Source organism: Molossus molossus, unplaced genomic scaffold, assembly GCF_014108415.1.
Source record: "Molossus molossus isolate mMolMol1 unplaced genomic scaffold, mMolMol1.p scaffold_m16_p_10, whole genome shotgun sequence".
Taxonomy (NCBI): Eukaryota; Metazoa; Chordata; class Mammalia; order Chiroptera; family Molossidae; genus Molossus; species Molossus molossus.
The window spans coordinates 85,253,682-85,274,334 of record NW_023425345.1 but is presented as its reverse complement, the minus strand read 5'-3'; positions in this window follow the sequence as shown (position 1 = coordinate 85,274,334).

Genomic DNA, 20,653 nt, shown 5'->3' with positions numbered 1-20,653 from the left:
CCCTGGATCTTACTGAATGACAGCAGACCACTGACTAATCTCTGGAAATAGGGAACTTCCATTCCTGTGTAGAGGAGTCACGTTTTCTTAGTCAACAGGGATCCGTTCTTCATTTGAAACCTTAGCTGATTTACGTTTTGGGGTGAAGAGGGAATTGACTTTTTGAATGTGTGGGAGCAGGGAAATTTACAGAGAGAGACTACAGAACAACAATTAAAATTATTTTATGCATTGTACTTCTGAAGTTTTTAATAGAAAAGACAACTTCCATCCTAATTCAAAAAAGAAATGATGTGAATGAGTAATCCATTATCTTTCTTTGAGAAGGAAAAAGGCGGTGTGTAATAGATACAGCTGGACATGGGCCAACATTGGATGCTACTCCGAGACGGTTTGGTTGCATGAATTTTAAATGTTGTAACTGCTCTAACCCCAAAAAGACAAACTTAATAAACAGGTATTTACTAAGTATTTATTTATTTCAAAAGTTTTTTTTTCTTTATTGTTTCTAGAGAGAGAGGGAGAGGGAGAGAGAGATAGAAACATCAATGAGAGAGAACGTCGATTGGTTGCGTCCTGCAAGCCCTCCACTGGGGATCGGGCCCACAACCTGGGCATGTGTCCTGACCAGGATTCGAACTGGTGACCTCTCGGTGCACGGGTCAATGCTCAACCACTGAGCCACACTGGCCGGACAACATTTACTAAGTATTTAAAGTGAACAGATCTTTTCCTGGGTAATCCAGGTAGAGATGACTATGACATTTTTACCCATAATGAGATTATAGTATATTGGGGAGAAATAGCGACAGCAAGTACACCAATCGTCCTGGTAGGGCCGGATTGAAGGACACATGGGGATTCAGTGAGAACAGGTTGGGAAACAGTAGAGCCAGGCATGGGCTGCTATGGGCTCACAAAGGAGAAAACTTCCATCACTGTGAAGGAGGTGAAGACCGTGAAGGCCTCCTCGAGAAGGTGAGATTTTAGGCAATTCTTAAAGATGACCAGGAATTGCAAGGCAGGCAATAAGGGGCCAAGGAGGGAAAGGTCTTGGCCATCCGGTACAATGGCGTCGTGTTTCGCCCTGAAATCTTGCACATATTTTGAGGCAGGTCTGCCTCCCCCCAGAGGAGGTGGCACCTTTTTCTTTGCACATAATTTCCTGGAATCTGGCCTCTGGGGCTGCACCTGCCTAGAGGAGAGGTTTTTTGAGAATTAGCACCAATGTTTTCTTATAAACATGAAGATGCCCTAAGACGGATGCTGTAGCTATGGATGCAGCACTTGCAATGCCACGGAGGAGAGAGAGATCATGGCACGGTGCTCATAGCTGGTGACAGAGCTAGTAGAGTCGCCAAAGCGCTGTTACCTGTGCTTCAGGTGGCTCTGTGTAAGGTGGATGGACTGATGCTGGAGGAGATGAGGCTGGAGTCCGGGGTTCACTGTAATGCCATTTTGGGGCGAATATAAGTGAGCATACGTGTAATCGAGTCCATTGCCATAGTTAGCTTCAGTCCTTTGAAACTAACACTGACGGGGGAGATCACCCGCTACAAACATTTTACTGGAAGCAGGATGTGAATGATAAATAATCCAAGTTTGGAAGAAACAGACCTTATCCAAATCCCCTTTGGGCACAAAGAATCAATGACACAGACGTCTGGAAAGGCTGCCCAGCTCTTTAGAAGACAGATTAGTTCTTCCAGATTCTAACTAAACACGATGTCTTCTGAACCTGGATTCCCCCTAATTGTTGGGGGGAATTTGTCATTCACTAAGATTGTGTGTGAAGTAGGAAAAAAAACTAATATGTTTCTGTGACATTTGTGATGTTGGAATTTTTTAAAAATTCAGTCACTGCTAGCAGTTTCATAAACTATGAAAATCAAAAAAGGTCTTAGAAATATCTTTCAACTTCCTGATTTTACAAACCAGAAAGTTGAGGTTCAAGGATGTATGGGATTAGCCTGTCTACAGTTAGCTACTGGCTGATCTGGGACCCAAACTGGATTTTCTGGCTTCTTAGTCTAGGTTTTCTCCATCAGAAAATGATTTATTTTTTAAAGCTAAGAATGTTCAAAACTGGTGGTGATTGTTTATTTTAACTTCATCGAAAATTTCCCTGTCAAGCAGTTCGAGGGAAATACTTCCTCCTTTGTATATCGATTTTAAACAAAGGATTGGGACCGATCTCAGATGCTTTCCTTTTAATTCTTGAAAGAGCTAAACATTTCTGTGTATTTCTGTTGTTCCTGGTACAAAAAAATGGGGGGAAAATATCTGCTTTCCAAAGTGTGGAGGTTCTTCCCAGATGAATAGTCAGAGAAAAGAACTAATTGTTAATAAAAGCCTTCACGAGATTAGGACACGCTCTTTTAAGTTAATGAACAAGCACTTAGTAATAACTTCTGGATTTCCTGCCAAAGTAAAATAAACGTGAAGCTCAGATAATGAAATAAAGCAGCATATCACAGTTTCTCAGATCGGTTGGAAAAGTCTTCCATGGGACTTTGCACACGGCATCTGGGAAACCCATTTGTGACCACAAATAGGAATCCCTCTCCTCTGGCAGGCGAGAGATTTTCTCAGTCAAATGGGGGCGTTGTCACTTCGTCTGACCTGGTGTTCCATAAACCACAAAGTCCGCGTCCAAGTGGGGCTCTTTTTTCTGTCAGGGCTCTCCGGGCGAGCCGAGGCCTGCTCAGGGGGCCCTCCCACCACTTCTGAATTTTGAGAAGATTGAGGCTAAGTGCTAGCGCTGTGCCAGCCAGCTCCGCTCCAGCTCTTTTCTGGGTCAGCACATTCAGACTTTCCCAGATGGAGTTTGGCCCCAGGAAGACTCGATGACTCAATTTTCTGTTGTAGAAACAGGAAGGTTTGCACGCATTGCCTCAGTGCACGTTGCTAGGGTCTTTATTTATTGCGTTTTATCCATAATTACCACCTCAAGTTTCAGGTGAAAAGGTAGATTGGCTGTACTTTCCAAAATCTGCAGGGTCTTCGGATGAAGAGTTCAACCATCCAGACAACTTTGCCTCCTCAATTTTAGGCAGCACACACTGCTGGTCCGGCCCCACTCTCATGGTCTCTGTGCCTGAGCTTCTGCTGGGCACGTGGCTTCCTGACACGAGGCTCCTGGTCTCCCTAGTAGCTGGTGTGGCCATGTGAGCACGTTTTGGCCACGGAGTTGTCATCTGAAGTACGTGTGATCGATAGGTTGTGCTCTGCGAAGGTCTGTGGTGTGCTCCCCGACCTGCCCTGCCCACTGCGTGGGAGCAGTGGGGAACCCGGGATGGAAGCCCTGGGTCGGGGATGACCCAACTGTCCCACCTGCCCTGTTCCACTTTCCTCTGACTGTTACAGGCACAAGAAGTGGTTTCGGACTTAAGTTACTGTATTTTGGGTATTTTTGTTGTCAGCTAAGCCTTGCCCCGATCAAAATGCCTCGCTAGAGTGTTTAACACCATCCCGTTCCAAATCACTCCTATCCAGATAAAAAAGAGGCCGCAGAGACATTTGTTGCAACTAGAAGGAAGTCCTGTGAGGAAGCATGAGGTTCCCTGCCAGCGCAGATCTAAACAGCAGCGCCGTTCTTAGTGCGACTGCTGAATGAGAAATGGCCAAACAACGCCACACACCCAGCAGGTCTGAACACCTCCGTCCAGCTCCGTCTGGGAGGAATTTGTTACCTGAAAGTAAAACGGGCCGCGATGTAGCTTGGCTGTGTCCTGAGGGGCGAGTCCCCTCCACTTGTGATGACTTCAGCTTCTGAAAACTGCAGCCCGTTCAGAAGCATCATGTCAGAGAGAGGAGAGGCGACATTTGACGTATCCGCGGTGTGCCAGGTACCCAGCCATCTCATAAACATCTCACCGGATCCCTGTGACAGCCGGTGACATTGATGTTTTCATGCAGTTTGCACATGCTGCACCACATCCTCAGAGGGTGTGAGATGCTTGTTCACAGTTATAGCAAGGAGAAAGGCAGGGACTCGAACTCAGGTCATTGAACTTCCAAGGTGTGTGCTTTTTTTCTGATAGTCGTGACAGTCTTTAGAATGGAAGAGATCCCTTGACGAGGGACAGAAATACGTTTGCTTGATACCCAAGGTACTCAGCAAGTAATGTCATCTCTTTCTTCTCCCCCGCTGCCCTGGCTCATACGCTTGGCTGCGGCTGTTAATTCCAGTGCCCTCCTTCCAGTTAGTAGCTCATCCCCATGCGCCGAGCACAGGGCTAATTAGGACCCTGACAGCATCCCTTCACGAACGCTGCCTGCAGACAGAATCGATACCAAATGGTCCCTGGTTTTAAGGTCCGTCACAGCCTCTAGCAGAAAGTGATTCAGTTGTGTCACAATCTTCACTGAATAGAAATTCTTCCTTCTCTGTGAAATAAGTCCTTTGTGCTGTCATCTGGATGTATAACCACGACCATTTTACTGAGTGAGGAAGAAGAACCAGAAATAATTGCTATTCTTTGCTGAGGAGTCCTTTCTGTTTTAGAAATGTGTTTGTTACATGAGTCCCCTCCCCATCCCGCTTTGGAATAATAATCCTAGTCCCTTTAACCTGTCCTCATCTGCTTCATATTAGATTTTGGTAGGGTGTGTGTGTTTTTTGGACATAGCTCTTTAAGTTTTGCATTTTTTTAATTTGTGGAAACCCAGACTGGGGCAGTAGCAGTGGATAATTTCTATTACTTTCTAGGTTCATGGTGCTGTGCTTCATGTCATTGTAATGCATCACCTTATTTAATAATCCTCACCATCTTGTGAGCAAAGTACTATTCTTAGCTCTGTTCTGTAGTGGAGAAAACATGCTTAGAGAGATTAAGTACTATATACACTAAAATGTAAACTGAGATAGTTTCCAAACCTAACCCTCAGTAAAGGGGGGGGGGTGACTTTAGTTCAAGCTTTACAAAGTCTCTCGAATTATGTGGTACTTCCTCAACTTCTAAAACCACATAAGCCTGAGGTGACCTCAGAAATTCTGATCTCCAAAGCTTTGACGAAGCCACCTGCAGAATCCCTAAAAAAAAAAAAAGGAGGGGGACAAAGGAATTTGACAGAGATTTATTTATTATCCTTGTGATGGGTAGAGACGGAGTGGTGACTTCATTGCAAGGGCTGGATGTCATCATAAACAACTCTTGAAAAGAGGCCTTTCAAAAGCAAGATTTCAGTTATATTAAATGAACACAATAGAACAAATATTCACCTACAGCATGAATGAACAAAGCAATTCTTTTAATGTTATGTGAACGGGTGACTGTGGTTTGGGGAAAAAAACGACAGCATCAAACAACCAATCTAGAAATGAAGATGATGCACCGTGACGATGATGTCAGGTCGCACTGACGAGAAACGCCGCACGTTAAGAATTTGAGGAAAACTGTTTCATGAAATGTGAGACTGAAAAAACTATTTTTGAATGGATGTTCCTGTGATTTTAAGTGTTTATATGACTAAGTTAATAAAATATTATAGATATTTGATTATTTTATCTATATTCCTGAAAACTTATGTAATTCCAGTTATAAGTTTTCAACCTTCTTCTTGGGAAAAGTAGAACGATTCCTAATATTCAGGCACACAGAGTAACTAATCAGAGTTCATGTAACTAAAAGTGGGCAGTCAGGCCTGGGCTGGTTTGGCTCAGCGGTGAGAGCGTCGGCCCCCCCCCCGACCAAAGCGTCTCAGGTTCGATTCCGGTCAAGGGCATGTATCTTGGTAGCGGTTTGGTCCCAGGTGAAGTGGGAGGCAACCAATCAATGTGCCTCTCTCACATCGATGTTTCTCTCTCTCTCTCTCTCTCTCTCCCCCTCCCACTCTACCTGAAGATAAATGGAAAATATCCTTGCGTGAAAATTTAAAAAAATAAAATAAAATAAAAGTGGGGCAGCTAGGATTTGTGCCTAGATCTGGTTCATGGTTTGGCGAGTGTCCAGAACCCTGGTTCTGAGGACTGTTGTCCATATCTGTGCTGTTGTATTTCCTTTCTTGAGTGGATTTTAGCAAGGGTAGACTGACTGTATGCAAAGCTCTAAGAAGTGAATTCATCACAGGTTACGTGTTTTCTAGGTACAGTAGAATGAGGGCAACGGTGTGTGCTCAGTACTGAATGTTAAGACTATTATCCCCTCATTTATTTATCTATCTATTTATTTATTTATTTTGTTAATCCTCTCCTGAGGATATTTTTTCATTGATTTTTAGAGAGAATGGAAGGGGGGGGAGAGAGAGAGAGAGAGAGAGAGAGAAAGAGAGAGAGAGAGAGAGAGAGAGAGAGAGAGACATCAATTGATTGCCTTCCACAGGCACCCTGACTGAGGCAGGGGAATCAAACATGCAACCAGGTCCGTGCCCTTGACTGGGAATTGAACCTGAGACCCTTCAGTGCAAGGGCTGATGCACTAACCACGGAGCCACACTGGCCAGGGTGTAGTATCTCCTCTTTTGTCCTTCTGTTCAGTAGCTCATTTTTATATTTAGAGGTGAAATGTTTTGTTTTGTTTTTCCAGAATTTTTTTTTTTTTTTTTTGGTTCCTCATTCTGCAGAGGGGAAGATGTCTCTGTACCAGGGAATTCCACTTCTGGAAATATTTCTGACCTATTATGATGTAAACATTACCGAAAGAGTTTTAGATCATATAACCTCTCTACTCTGTTCGTTAGGAGAACAGGGACATTGACGTTTTATACTAATTTCTTCTCCTCTCTGAGCGCCCCCTTCCAACACACACATACACTGGGAAGACATTTGGAATGATGCTTATGCAGTATCCCTCTTGCCTCAGGATGAGTAATTATACATGATGGAAAACACATGAACGTATGCTGTAACGCTGTTCGCTTCCTCCCTTCCCATCCGCATGTTCCTACCTTCCACTCCTACATCTTCTGTTGAAAGTTAAAGCAACTGATATAAATTATGCGATACAACTTCTCGGTCTAATGCACCAAATACTTTATTTCATTTATTGCCACAAGCTACTGAGGCCTCCCTGCCTTTACTCCTTTCCATAGGAAACTGACCTTTTTTTTTCTTCCCTGTGGTTGAACTCTCATGAAGAAAGCCAATTTATGAGGCCGGTGGCAGTTACTTGGATGTTGAGACATCTGGTCCACAAACTGCTTCATTCTGTTTTAAATCAGTTCCTCCTGATGGGCTCCATTCTTTCGGCTATTTATGCCACAGGTGAAGTAATGAAGATGCTTATGTGGCTTCCTGTTAATATTCCAAGGCCCCGGGCTCCTAACAGCAGGATGTCTGTTCTCCAGCTGTTTCTCCAACAGGAAGGAGAAATAAAATAAACAAAGCACACACAGTAGTCCATTGAAACCACAGGTAATCCACAGCTGCAGTAAAAACAATTCAGGGTTGCCAAGCTGGTCCACCATCATAGATTCCCACTAGCGAGAGCAGTTTCAAAATGCTTTTAGGGTAGTGGATATTTTCTTTTAAGTCCTTTACATCCAGAGGGCAGCTAACCTGTAAATCCAGATTTGGACCAATGAGTCCGATCTCTCCTGCCTTTTAATAATTTTTAAGTGGAATTCTATGGGATGGAAAGGGGGCAATCATGGTATAATCATGCACAAATTACTACCATACACTAGTTTGATCTTTAATTTGAATTTAAAATGTATCTGAATCAACAAGCCCTTCAAAATAGGACTCTGTGTAACACGCTTACTAATATTTTACTGCTTAATAGTAGCAAACACTATTTTCCCAGACACCTAATGTAACGCAGAACTCTTGTTATATAACTTGTACTGTTTAGTGCTATAGAAAATGTGAACACTAAGAAAGCTTCGTGTGAAACAGTGATTGGAAAGGAACCAGAGCCAGATGCCTGAGTCAATTCTATATAGATATGTAAGTTTGGAGTTCAAAGCTAATTTCTTTCTTCGATAGAACCTAGATGGCTTACTACCTATGGAAACAGGTACCACATCAGGCCAAAATGCGTTGTTAATTAATGGCAAACCACCTGACTCTTATTTTCCATGTCTCCGCCAATTCGTCTTCAAGGAGAGATCAACTTACTTCTTAGTCATTTATAAAATCTAAATCCTGAACTTTCGAAATCCTGCCAATGAATTCCCAAAGACTCTTTTTTCCTTTTGAACAAGGTGTGCATTTATTCATCTCAGTGAAAGCAATACCCAGTACAGGGCCAAGTATGATTCAGAATGAAATTGAACTCGGATTATACAAACCATGCAAAGTCACAGGCTTGAATGGTCCTAGACACTGTCAATGAATACTGGCAGTACTGAAATGGATTTACAAAGCCAGCCATGCTTACCTGTCTTATGGTGACCATGGAAACACTCATGTTCTGTTTTCTTATAGTTATTTGCTATGTTTAGAATTTATTTCCAACCTTATGGTATTTTTTTTCTTATTATTTTATTTTTCTATTGTCCACCATTAACTAATGGAAAAATCCAGGTCTGTGGGTTACATTATCTGAAAAGTTTTATGGATGTCACAATTTAATTCAAAGATAAATGGATGCTTAAAAAAATGCATTTGCACAGCATGGGCTTCAATTCTATGAGTGTTTTGCGGCTTTTAAAATTTTTTGCCAGCTATAACCAAGACTTACTAGAGCAATCTTAATTTATTAACAAAACCAACAACATGCTCCTTGGATGGTGAAACCGACGACTGGGTTAAAGCTGACCTCATCATTCCTGCTAACATTATGATATAGTAGAAAAAGCACAGAGCTCGGAGTTGGCAGGCACAGGGATGAACACAGGGATGAAAGCTTTCTACCATATCTCATCTTCCCATGGGGGCCTCCAGAAATGCTTATTCCAGCAGTACCCCAAGAACCCCACTTGGTTCTTGAGGTACTGCTGGATGTCTTGGTCTCCGTGCATTACAAACAAATATTGATCAGGAGTCAGGTCTGTAAGAGGTGACTGATCACTGACCCTGTACCCAGCAGTGTATGAAATAGGGATGAAAGATGTAATTCCTGCCCCCGGGAAGCACACTCATTTGCTAAGAATACAGACAGGAAAACGAAGGATTGCACCACAACAAGATGAGTGTAAGAAAGAGCCGTCTAGTGTGCACTTCTTCTTCCACTGAATTCCATTTTCTTTTGGAAAGAATTACCTTTCTTTTGTTTTATAAGTGTTAAGTTGGAGGCTATTTTCTCATGGCCAATTCTCACCAGCGAAACTGGAAGGGAATGATCCTCCTCCCCTACCCCAGTGAAGCTACAGGCTGGTCAGGCCAGTCATTGATACCCTTGTAATTAACTAGTTATTAATAACAGGAAAGGAGCAAAAGGAGGGCTAGACATTATAGACATGTTCCCTGCAAAACACTGGGAGTAGGGGACTGTACAAAGGGAAGACAGACGCAAGTCCTGTTAAGTGGGGGGGACTAGCAAAGGTGCTTGCTGTCAATCACACCTGGGGACAGAGATGGTTGGCCACAATGGGCATGGCCACTGCAAGGGTGGGAAGATTTGGGATACTTAACCCCTAAATAAAGGAGTTTGCTCTCCTGGGACTCATTGATTCTGGGCTGTGGGGCTCCTTTGCTCCTGCTCCCCTGCATCCGCCCTCATGGCCCGTGGCCACGTGGACCCCACACACAGTGGACTAATGGACGGCAATTTGCCTGATGCCGAACTGGGCTCAGCTCCACCATGGAAAGGAGACTCTGGACACTGGCTTTGCTTTGAGCTCTACTGAAACCCCAGTCATGACTCTTCTATGACTGAACTCAGGGAAACGGGACTTTGGAAACCCAGGGATGTAATTCCATGCAAATAAAACTTTCTACCATATCTCATCCTCCCACGGGGCCTCCAGAAATGCGTATTCCAGCGGTACTCCAAGAACCCTACTCCCACCAGCAACAGGGAAAGACAAGGCACGTTTTCTCCGACAACATCGTGGCACCCAAGGTTGACCCATTTGACCTTCTTGGACTTTGGCACCAGGATGGAGGGACTAGTTCTCTGATTCTTTTGCCTTTGAGGGAAATGCGCCTTCTGCTACTTACCTTTCATTCTCTCGGATCTTGGACATTTTCAAGCTTGTTTCTTTAGTTATTAAGCCTCTTATACACTTCCAGTAAGTTTAAAAAAAATGTATTAGAGTTACTTTGAGTCCGTTTCTAATGCTTGCAGCCAGGAGTCATGAAACAGTGGCACGATCTACAGTGAGGGGGGAAGGGGCGGGGGTAATACCTGCGCTATGTCTTTAAGCACGAGAAGGGTTTCTGAGTAAGGAAGTGGGAGCCGCATTACAGGCCGAGGACCTTGCACACGCACAGGCTTGCCGATGAGAGCAGCTGGGGGCAGGTGCTGCCCAGAGGAAATGCAAGTAGCTTTGCCTTTAGCGTTTCCTTCCAGTTCTCTGTCTGTTTTCCAGCCTTTAATCATCTCTGTGGGTCTCTTCTCAACCTCGACCAAGCGCACAAAGTGCCTCTTAAGGCACTTTTCAGTTTCAAAACAAACACCAATGTTCCCAGGCTTGTTCAAACAGGCAGAATGAGACGGCTTTCTAAGAAAACACATAAACAAAAAGACAGTTCAGGTTTTCCTGGGATATAAAATAATACTCCAAGGAATTAATGTGGGGAGAACTCTTTCAACATTTGCCTTTTCAACCTGGTGTCATTTTAAGGCAGATTCTCGCCGAACAATTTCCTAAAAGAATCGGGAAAGGTCAATGGAACACGTGTTTCTAGGGCATCTTCTATGTGCCAGGCATTTTGTGTGGCACGAAGCAGCCAAAGGTAGAAGAGACGTGGTCCCTACGATCGGTAGGCCAGCCGTTGAGGCAGACACAGACAAGTCAAAGCCCACTCAGAGTGACAGACGCAACAGCACAAGAGGAGGAGGAGCAGCAGGGCAGAAGGAAGGAGGGTGCGGCTCCAGCTGGTGAGGTCAGGCAGGAGCCGATTCTCGAACGAGGATTCAGGGCTCTCCAGGTTTGGAAGGCAGGTGGGGAAGGATTTTTCACTTCTAGAGAGAACTGCATGAGAAGAGGTGAAAAGACATAAAGCAGGGTGACGTGTTCGATAGCACAAAATACAGGCAAAAGAGGAGGATGGCAAGGGCGAGGTCCCAGGGGGCTCGTGTGCTACTCATTGGAGTTTGGATTGTGTGTGGCGGTGGGAGCCATTAGGTGCTCGCGAGGAATTTAAGAAGAGCTGTGTCCAGAAGAATCGCTCTGCTAAGAGTGGAGGGAAATGGGGCCGAAGCGAGGTCGGCCTGGAAGCAGATACGAGAATTAAGACATGGCTGCAATAAAGACACGAGAACTGGGACGTGGGCCTTGGTGAGTTGTGGCCAAGAGGAGCAGATATGACCGAATGAAACTAGGCGTTTGTTTTTTTTTTATCCTCACCCGAGGACATTTTTTCATTCTTTGTTCAGATAGAGCAGGAGGGAGAGAGAGAGAGAAACATCGATGTGAAAGGGACACATCGAGTGGCTGCCACCCGCACGACCAACCAGGGCCGGGGACAAACTGCAACCGAGGTATGTGCCCTTAGCGGGAACCGAACCCGGGTCTCTCCGGACCGCAGGCCGACGCTCTAACCGCTGAGCCAAACCGGCCAGGGCAAAACTAGGCGGTTTTGAGGAATCCATGAAAGTTGGGAGTGAGCAAATAAGGTAGATGCTACAGGACCTGGTGGATAAGGTCACTGTCAACAACTCTTCCATTTCAGTTTTACGTCCCAGCAGGCCAGCTCCGCCGAACTTCAGTTGAAAGACTAAGGTGTTGTCTTCTAGAGCCAACGAGGGGAATGTTCCCGAATTAGTGTCAGTTTGGGTAGAGTAGAATCAGATAAGGAGCTCTCAAGAGATCAGACCAGCCTTAGCCGGTTTGGCTCAGTACTAGAGCGTTGGCCCGCGGACCGATGAGTCGCGGATTCGATTCCAGCCAAGGGCATGTACCTCGACCCTGGCCGTGGTCGTGCAGGAGGCAACCAGTCGATGTGTCCCTCTCACATCGATGTTTCTCTCTCCCCTTTCTCTCCCTCCCACTCTATCTGAAGATAAATAGAAAAATAACCTCGGGTGAGGATTAAAAAAAAAAAAATCCGAACATTTGGCAGATGACTAGTAAGTACATCACCCAGGATGGCCCACAAGGGGAAAAATGTAGCCTGAGTCATCTGTGTGATTTACGTACTGAGGATCTGTATAAGATATAGGATACGAGACGGCTTTAGAAGATGGGTATTTCAGATGCAACCAGACGGGGACTTACCTACGGAGTGAGAACCATGGGTGACAGTTTGGTAACTTGCCAAGTTTGCCTGCACTTGGTCAGGTTGTGGCTGCTGGGAAAACAGCCCCGTCTTCTACACTTTCCGTCTCTGGGGCCCACTGGCCATGGAAACGAGGGTTAGAGTGTGTTTGAGTAAGTGCTGAGGACAGGTCAGCATAACAGAGTGAGGAGTGAGTGTGTGTGCGTTGGGAGGGGGTGATGAATGTGTGCGGAGAAAAGCAAACCGCTGTACGTTCTTGTAGGTGGCAATGACCTGAAGCAAAAGGACCTTAGGGACGCTGTGTGTTGAGTCTTGAGGTTCAGGGGATGCGGGACAAGCCGATGAACCTCCTTTAGGGGTAAGTCATCATCGCTCGTTGGGATTTGCAGTGCTTAGTACCGACACTCGATGCTTTTTCTGAGAAATCGGTCATTATGTTTCAAAAGGGCAAAACGAGCCACAGTGTAGAGAATTAGTACAGAGGAATTCCCACGATTCCGAGAGGAATGCTGGCTTAGTCTCTGCGGTTACTTTCTTTGATTCTGTAATCTAATAATAGCAATAACCCCCGCAGCAGTAGCTAGGAGACTGTGCTTTACATACATTACCATTCATTCTTACAACAATGCTGTAAGGTAGGGATTCTTTCAGAGATAAGGAGTCTGCTGCCTGGGAGGCTCATAACATGCCCGCAGCTTCGCTGCTAGTCCGTGGTGGGACCAGCATTCAGGACCCGGTCTTGTGACTGGAAAGATTTGGTTCTCCCTGCTGCCTCCTTCACCCCCGCCTGTCACAGCAGGACGTGAACAGCTTACAGCTTTGTCGGAGGGAGCAAAACGGTGTCTGCGGCCTGCGCGGGGGTCCTGGCCCGCATCTCAGCAGTGTGTTTCTGCCGTGGCTGGGCTGGCAAGTGGTTCCTCTCAGGATTCTGACCTGGAGCCGAGAGAGGCAACGCCAAGCGCCTGAATCATACTGCTGGCCGGCCTTGACTTCTGAGCCCAGCGTTCCTGTGATTGTTCTCCCGGGTTGTAATTTATGCTCCTGCCAAACTGCAGACCTGGTGTCTATGCAGGATAGAAAGGTGAATATTGGACAATCGGAGGCTATCAGGCAGCTGTCGCCGAGCCTGTTGGGCGAAGGGCACCTGAGGGCGTGTGGACTGGACTCTCTGTCTTTGAATGCTCTCCCTGGGTGGGCACCTGATGCTCATTTCCTTTCAATTATGTGCCACATCATGGTCCTGATAGGAGAAGATGGGACGGTGCAGAGCTTAGGTGCTGCTAATTGGCATAACTTAAAAAAATAGATTATATGTTTGTTTTTTCCTTGGCTTGAAGGATAATCTTGGAATATAAAGTCATTCAGTAGACAGCTTTGGGGCACCCACACTATATATTTTTCTTTATTGTTTAGAGAGAGAGGAAGGGGGGAGAGAGAGAGAGAGAGAGAGAGAGAGACATGGAAACATCGATGAGAGAGAACATCTACTGGCTGTCTCCCGTATGCCTCCCACTGGGGATCGTTCCCACAACCTGGGCATGTGCCCTGATCAGGAATCAAACCGAGACCTCTTAGTGCATGGTTGATGCTCAACCACTGAGCCACAGCAGCTGGGCTGAAGCACAATTTTAGGTACTCCGGATATATCATTGATTAAAATAGACAAAAATGATTGCCCTCAACAAATTTGTATTCTAATAGATAAATTCTAACAGATTACTCTTCTTGGGATAAGTCCTTAAAATCAATTCAGCTCATTTCCTGATTATCGAACAAGTGAGAAGTACTCTGTTTTAGAGGTGAAAAAGACGTTAGAAGGTTCACAGTCCTATAATTAGAACAAGACAGAGATGCTTATGAGCATAGTATGAGGCAGAGTGAGATAAACTCCATTATATTGATATTCACAAAGTAAAGTAGAATTCAAAACAGAACACGTATTTGGATATCAAAATTAGACCTCATGGCCCTGATGGTTTGGCTCGGTGGTTGGAGTGCTGGCCCACGGACTAAACAGTTGCAGGTTTGACTCTGGTCAAGGGCATGTACCTCGATTGCGGTTCGGTCCTGGCCCTGGTCAGAATAGTGCTGGAGGTAGACAACCGATGTGTCTCTCACATCGATGTTTCTCTCCCTCCCTCTCTCCCCCAATCTGTCTGAAGATAAATGGAAAAGTATCCTCAGGTAAGGATTTAAAAAAAAAAAAATTAGACCTCATGGAAGGGGTGGCAGTTGACCTGTTTTTTAAAGGATGGGTAGAATTTTGACTGGTGGAGATTAATGGAAAAGTCACACCAAGTGGAAAGATAAGGAAAGTAAAAACATGGGTGTGTTTGGGGAAGACCGAGAAGGCAGTTTGGGAGATTAAAGCTAGGAAAGCAGCTTGGGTGATCTTGTGGATGGTGTATATGTAGCTGGGCCTTTTTTTTTTTTTTTTTTTTTAGAAAAAGAGAAGTTATTAGATGTTTATGAATACAAAAAAGACAGATCAGAATACTTTTTTTGGGGAAAGTCATTAGTCCTTTGAGCAATACGTGCTAACACTTTAACATTATTTTATGTATTCTTGAAATACACCGTGATTTTATGGAGCACATTGAGGACCAGAAGGTTTTAGAAAATTGCTCAATATCACACAGCTGAAAAGAAATGAAACTAGGAGTTGAATACACATCTATCCGGTTGTGAAATCTTCTCTCCCCAGTTGCAACAGTCCAGGTGAGAAGAAACAAGGGTGGAGACAGTGAGAAGAAAAGAAAGTTGATTGTTCAGGAGGATGAATGATGCGTTGGAAATGGTCTTAGAGAAACTCTCAAAGGAATTGAAGAATGGATGGGAGGGAGAGAGAGAAGGGAGGAAGGAGTCCATGTTGATTGCAGTTTTGACCTGGTAAAACAGTGGCACCATTAAAAGAAGCCGGGAAGTTGGAGGGAAGAACTGGTTTTGTAGAGGAACAGGAGGAATGTGGTCGTGAGTATGTTTGCCCTGTAGTATCGGAGGGACATCCAGATATCCGGCTGGAGGATTACAATGTAGGTCTGAGCTCTCCGTCAAAGAATCGGGAGCAGTCCATGGAGAAATGATTGTTCAGTTGAATAATATCATTGAGGAACAAAATAATTAGATAAGGATAAAGAGCTAAAGCAAGATTAGAAACTAAGTCTCAGAGTAAAAAGAGCTACCAAAGGATTTTTTTTTTCCAATTTATATTTTTGAAAAAAATGACCACAGTCAGGGAAATAAGTAAAGAGAAAACAAGTGTTTGATTAACATCTGATATTCAAGAGCCTTTAGGATGTGGATTTTTAAATACTCCACAGTGACTGCCAGGTTCCCTTATACATTTGTTTGGATAACCTTTGTTAGTTGCGTAAGTGACCTTGAATGCTTTCTTGGCATCACAGTGGTGTTGTTGTGGGTTGATGCCTCAATTCCTCCTACCTGTGAGGCTCGGGTGTTCCTGAATGTGCACTAATGACTCAAAGGTAGGCATTCTGTTTGGGAATGTTTGAGCAATATCTTTTCAAGCCCTGCTTTTAGTGGTTGTTGGCCACTCAAACGATTGTCCACATGGGCGTTTCCCAATCTCTGTTCCCACCTAATTCCTGTAAAAGAACATAATGGTGATGGGGGTCCAAAGTGGAAAGGTGCTTTGAAATAAACCGTGGCCAAGGCTTCAACGCCACTGTAACTTGGGAGCTTGAATCTTTGTCTTTCTTTTGATATAGAGCTGCAAAACCAATGCAATCCACTTTTAAGAGCTCACGGAGAAAAGCAAATTCAAGCAAATGATTTATAGATTATAAGTATCATGAAAAACAGGAAATGAGGAGCCAAGACTATAATCAATCCTTGTAAATGGTGAGGAAATCTTCCCCTTGCCTGTGAAGAGGCCTGGTGCCCCTGCATGAATCCAACATTCTTACATTTATCAAGTGCTGGTTCATGATATTTCATTTGCCTGAAGCCTGCTTTTTTTTTTTTTTTACTCCACATTCTTATATCCTTTCCTGAATTCACTTGTTCATCAGAATTGCTTTGTTCACTGCTCAATTACTAGAGCCCAGAGTGGAGCCTGGCATTTAGGCATTCGATATATATTTGTTGAGTCCAACCGTCCATGAGTCTACTTGTCCATCACTTCATTCACTCATTCCCTCATCAGATATCTAGTGAACATTCATTATATAGCAGATCCTGTGCTAGTTCTTAGGGATCAAAAATGAATCAGAAGTTGTCCCTTCCCTAACAAAGCTCATGACCTAGTGACATAAACAGAGGCAGAAGTCAACTGGATGCACACAATAATAGACCACTGCACACTTGACACAGGCTGTATCAGGGAGGATGGGGAGGAGGAGGGGCCGGGGGAGGTCAGAGGAGGCTTCCAGAAGAAGGAAGCCGCCCTTCCTGTACTTCAAAGATTTCCCAGTATTGATTATTATTATTTTTTGCTCTCTCTTATCTTAAACCTCTTCCTTTCTACTGTGCCTTTAAATTTGCTTAAGCCTGCACCACCTTAAGTGAAACAACTTTCCCAGGCCCCGAGTCCCTGTAGTTACCTCCCTCCACTCCTTTGTTAAATATTCCTTTTCTCTAGCTTTTCACTCCCAAGTCCACTGAAATCTGGCCCTCACCTACATCTCTTCCCCAAATTGCTCTCCATAAAGGCCACACATGGCATCTTGGTTGTTAAATCCAATGGAGGTTTTCTAGGGCTTTTCTTATTTGTCTTCTTGGTTACATTGGCCGCTGTTGACGCCTCCCTCATGATGACCCTCCTCTCTTGGCTTCTCTGACTCCCCTCCTCCCCTGGTTTTCCTTCTGCTGCCCTGATGCCCTTTCTCTATGGCAGACCCTTCTCCTGCAGGGCACCATGGAAGGGCCGGTCAGTCTTGGACTTCCTCGGGGACCTTTTCTAACTCGGTATTTTCTTCCTGAGAAAATGTATCTACTCTTATCATTCTAATACTGTTTTTATCTTGATGACTTCCACACAATTTTCTCCAGCCAGGATCAGTCTTCTGAGTAACAGACTTTCTTACCTCATTCATCTACTCAACAAATATTGACCGGTGCCCACTAGGTGTCAAACACTGTTCTCTGTAGAGTGATATATAAACAGACAAAGACTTTGCCTTTGTACTTGTAATCTACTAAAAAAGACAGTAACATACACATTCTGTCAAAAAGTGCTACAGAGAAAGATAAAACAAACCAGGGAGCTGGAGTGTGGGTGGGAGCTTTTTCTTTTGAATGAGAGTGTTCAGGAAGTCCCCTCTAATCAGGCGATATACAGTAGACCCCTAAATGAAAAGAGGGCAGGGGTGAGCCATGCGAACGTCCGAGGAAGCATTCCATTGTCAGAGGAAGCAGCGAGAGGAAATAGTCATTGTGATCATTCTCCATCGTCTTGGCCTAGATTGAGTAAGGAATCTCAGATGGTGAGAATCTTCTACCCTGAGGCCAGAGAGAGATAATTGGGGAAACAAGTGACTGGTGCCATTTCTATATTTTCCATTCTTACCAATAGACTCTATAAAAGGGCTCCTTTTCTTTTTAAAAAAAATTTTTTTCTTTATTGATTTGAGAGAGAGAGAGAGAGGGAGACATCGATGAGAGAGAACGTCAATTGGCTGCCTCCTGCATGCTCTCAACTGGGGATCAGGCCCACATCCCGGGCATGTACCCTGACTGGGAATCAAACAGGCGACCTCTTGGTGCACGGGTCAATGTTCAACCAGTGAGCCACACCAGCCAGGCAGGGCTCCTCTTCTTGCTTAATGCAGCTGAATCATACAGGGGGGCTAGGAAGAATTGAAGTCCTCTCTGTAAATTACTGACGATCCCAGAAGCCATTTAGCAACAATTATCTGCCCCCACAAAACCACTCCTCCACCCGTGTTCTCACTGAAAGTGACAGACACTGGCATCCACCCTGTTGCCCAAGTCAGAAACATGGGCATCACCTTCCCTCATCCCCAGTAGCTGATTCATCATCACCATCTTCTAGGTGGCACCTTCTCGCACATCTGTCCATCTCCCTCCATCGCTGTTGTCTCTTCATAAAATCCGCCACGGCCATTGCTGGTCTGCATTACTGCCCTGGACTCCCTGCTGGTGTTCTGTCCTTCGGTCCATCCCTCCTGTAATCTATTATCTGCAGGCCAGCTGGGGAGATGCCTCTAAACAGAAATCTAAGCTTCAATTTCAGTGGCTCTTTATTACCTCAAGGAAAGATCCTATACTGTCTGGAGCATTCCACACTCCAGGCAGAAGAAACTGTTTTCAAAGTGACTATTTTCCTTTTGTCTGGAACCTCTTCCGCTCCCGCGTTCCCATTTACCGGGCTAACTCCTACTCGTATGTTGAGCCTTGGCTTGGGCGTCACTTCCTCCAGAAAACGTCCGACTCTGGCTAAGTGCCTCTTGTAAGTGCGCCAGCCCTCCCATCATTGCACTTACCGATGGATTTCAGCCATTTATTTAATCGCCTGTCCCCCAAGCACAGTGTATGCTCTGTGAAAGCAGGGACTGTGTTTGTCGATTTTACTACAGTGGTTGAGTCTCTGTCATCGCGTGGACGTTCAATAGTTCTTTATCGGACGAATGGATGAGTAAATGAAGCAAAATTGAATGATGAATAGGACTCACCTGGACAAAGGTAGTGAAAATGTAGAAGGCGTTCCAGCTAAGAGCGCAGATTGAACAAAGACACAGAGGTGAGAAACGTCATGGTGAACGAAGGAATAAGCAGTTTAATGTTTTGGGGTCATAAAGAATGAGTATGGAAGTAGCTGGAGGGTTGAGAGATTGTTCTAAAAGATCGGCCAAATCATGGAGTGCTTGTGGATCAGGTTAAGACTTTTTTGTTCTTTTACTTTGATTTCACATCACCAGGGACAATATGGATTTTTGTTTCTAGGGACATCTCGTGAGAACAGGATGGCGAGCAGAGCTGAGGATGTGACCAGCCTGCCAGGTGTCACAGGGTCCTTTGTGTCCTGCTAGAATTCACTGTAGGAAATGAACACAGGATGAAAAACAACATCCATAAAACATAGTTCTGGAGATTGAATTATGGCTCCTTCCCGTTTTTCTCATGATGTTATAAGCAGTTGAATATTCTTTCTATGTATTTACTTAGTTTTTTATTGATTCCAGAGAGGGTGGGAGAGAGAGAGAGAGAGAAAGAGAAACGTTGATTGTTTGCCTCTTGTACACGCCCTGCTGGGGAGTGAACCCGAAATCTAGGTATGTGCCCTGACGAGGAATCAAACCCACGGCCTTCCGGTGTATGGGAGGACACTCCAACCAAATTAGCCACCCTGTCTAGGGCTATTTATTTATTTTTTAATTTTATTTTTCAATTACAGTTCACATTCACTATTATTTTATCTTAGTTTCAGATGTATAGCAGAGCAGTTAGACACTCATATAATTTACAAAGCGATCCCCCTGATATTTCAAGTACCCACTCAGCATCAGGTTAAGAAGTTGAAACTTGATCTGTAGGCAGTGAGGAGCTCACAAGGTTTGCTTTTAGATATTTAATGCAGGCAGTTCCTTGAAGATTGAATTTGAGGCAGAAAGAATGGAGACCAGGAGGACTGGTTAGGAGGCTGCTAAATTCCGTCCTGGCTCTGACGTTAAATATGATATACGGTCCTTCACCCTGACTCCTAATATTACAATTCTGTGGTTGTCAGAATTCTCAGATGGCCCATGATCTCTGTGCCCTGGTGCTACTGTGTGATTATGTTATGTTACATGGGAAAGGGAATTTTTGCAGCTGAGATTAAGGTTATTCTCATGAAATCAAGGACATTAGGTTTACCTGAAATTAGGTTTACCTGAAATTAGGTTTACCAGGGATTGCCTGGGTTGGGCTCACCTGTTCACAGGACCGCTTCCAAAGCAGAGTTTTCTCTGATTGCAGAAGTCAGAAAGAATCAGAGCATTAGAGGGATTCAGCGGGAAGGAAATCCTCTGTTGTTGACTTTGAAGACAGAGGATTTTCCAGGGAAGGAACTGAGAATGACCTCTAGGAGCGAAGAAAGGCCCCTTGCTGAGATCCGGCACAGCATAGGTTCTCGGTACTGCTACCTGGAAATGAATCCAGCCCACGACCACGTGAGTACAGAGGAGATGATTCCTTAAGAGTCTTTAGACAAGAACTCAACTGGGCCCACACCTTGATTGCAGCCTTGTGATACCTGGAAAGGAGAACACCGCGGTACCGTGCTGGACTGCACAGCCGTGAGCTCACACATGGGTGTTGTCAATACGTTGGTGGAATTTTGTTATGTAGCAATAGAAAACCAAGACACATTTTAGCAAGACACTATCAGTTGTTCATGGAAGAGCTTCTGCTATATTTTCTTAG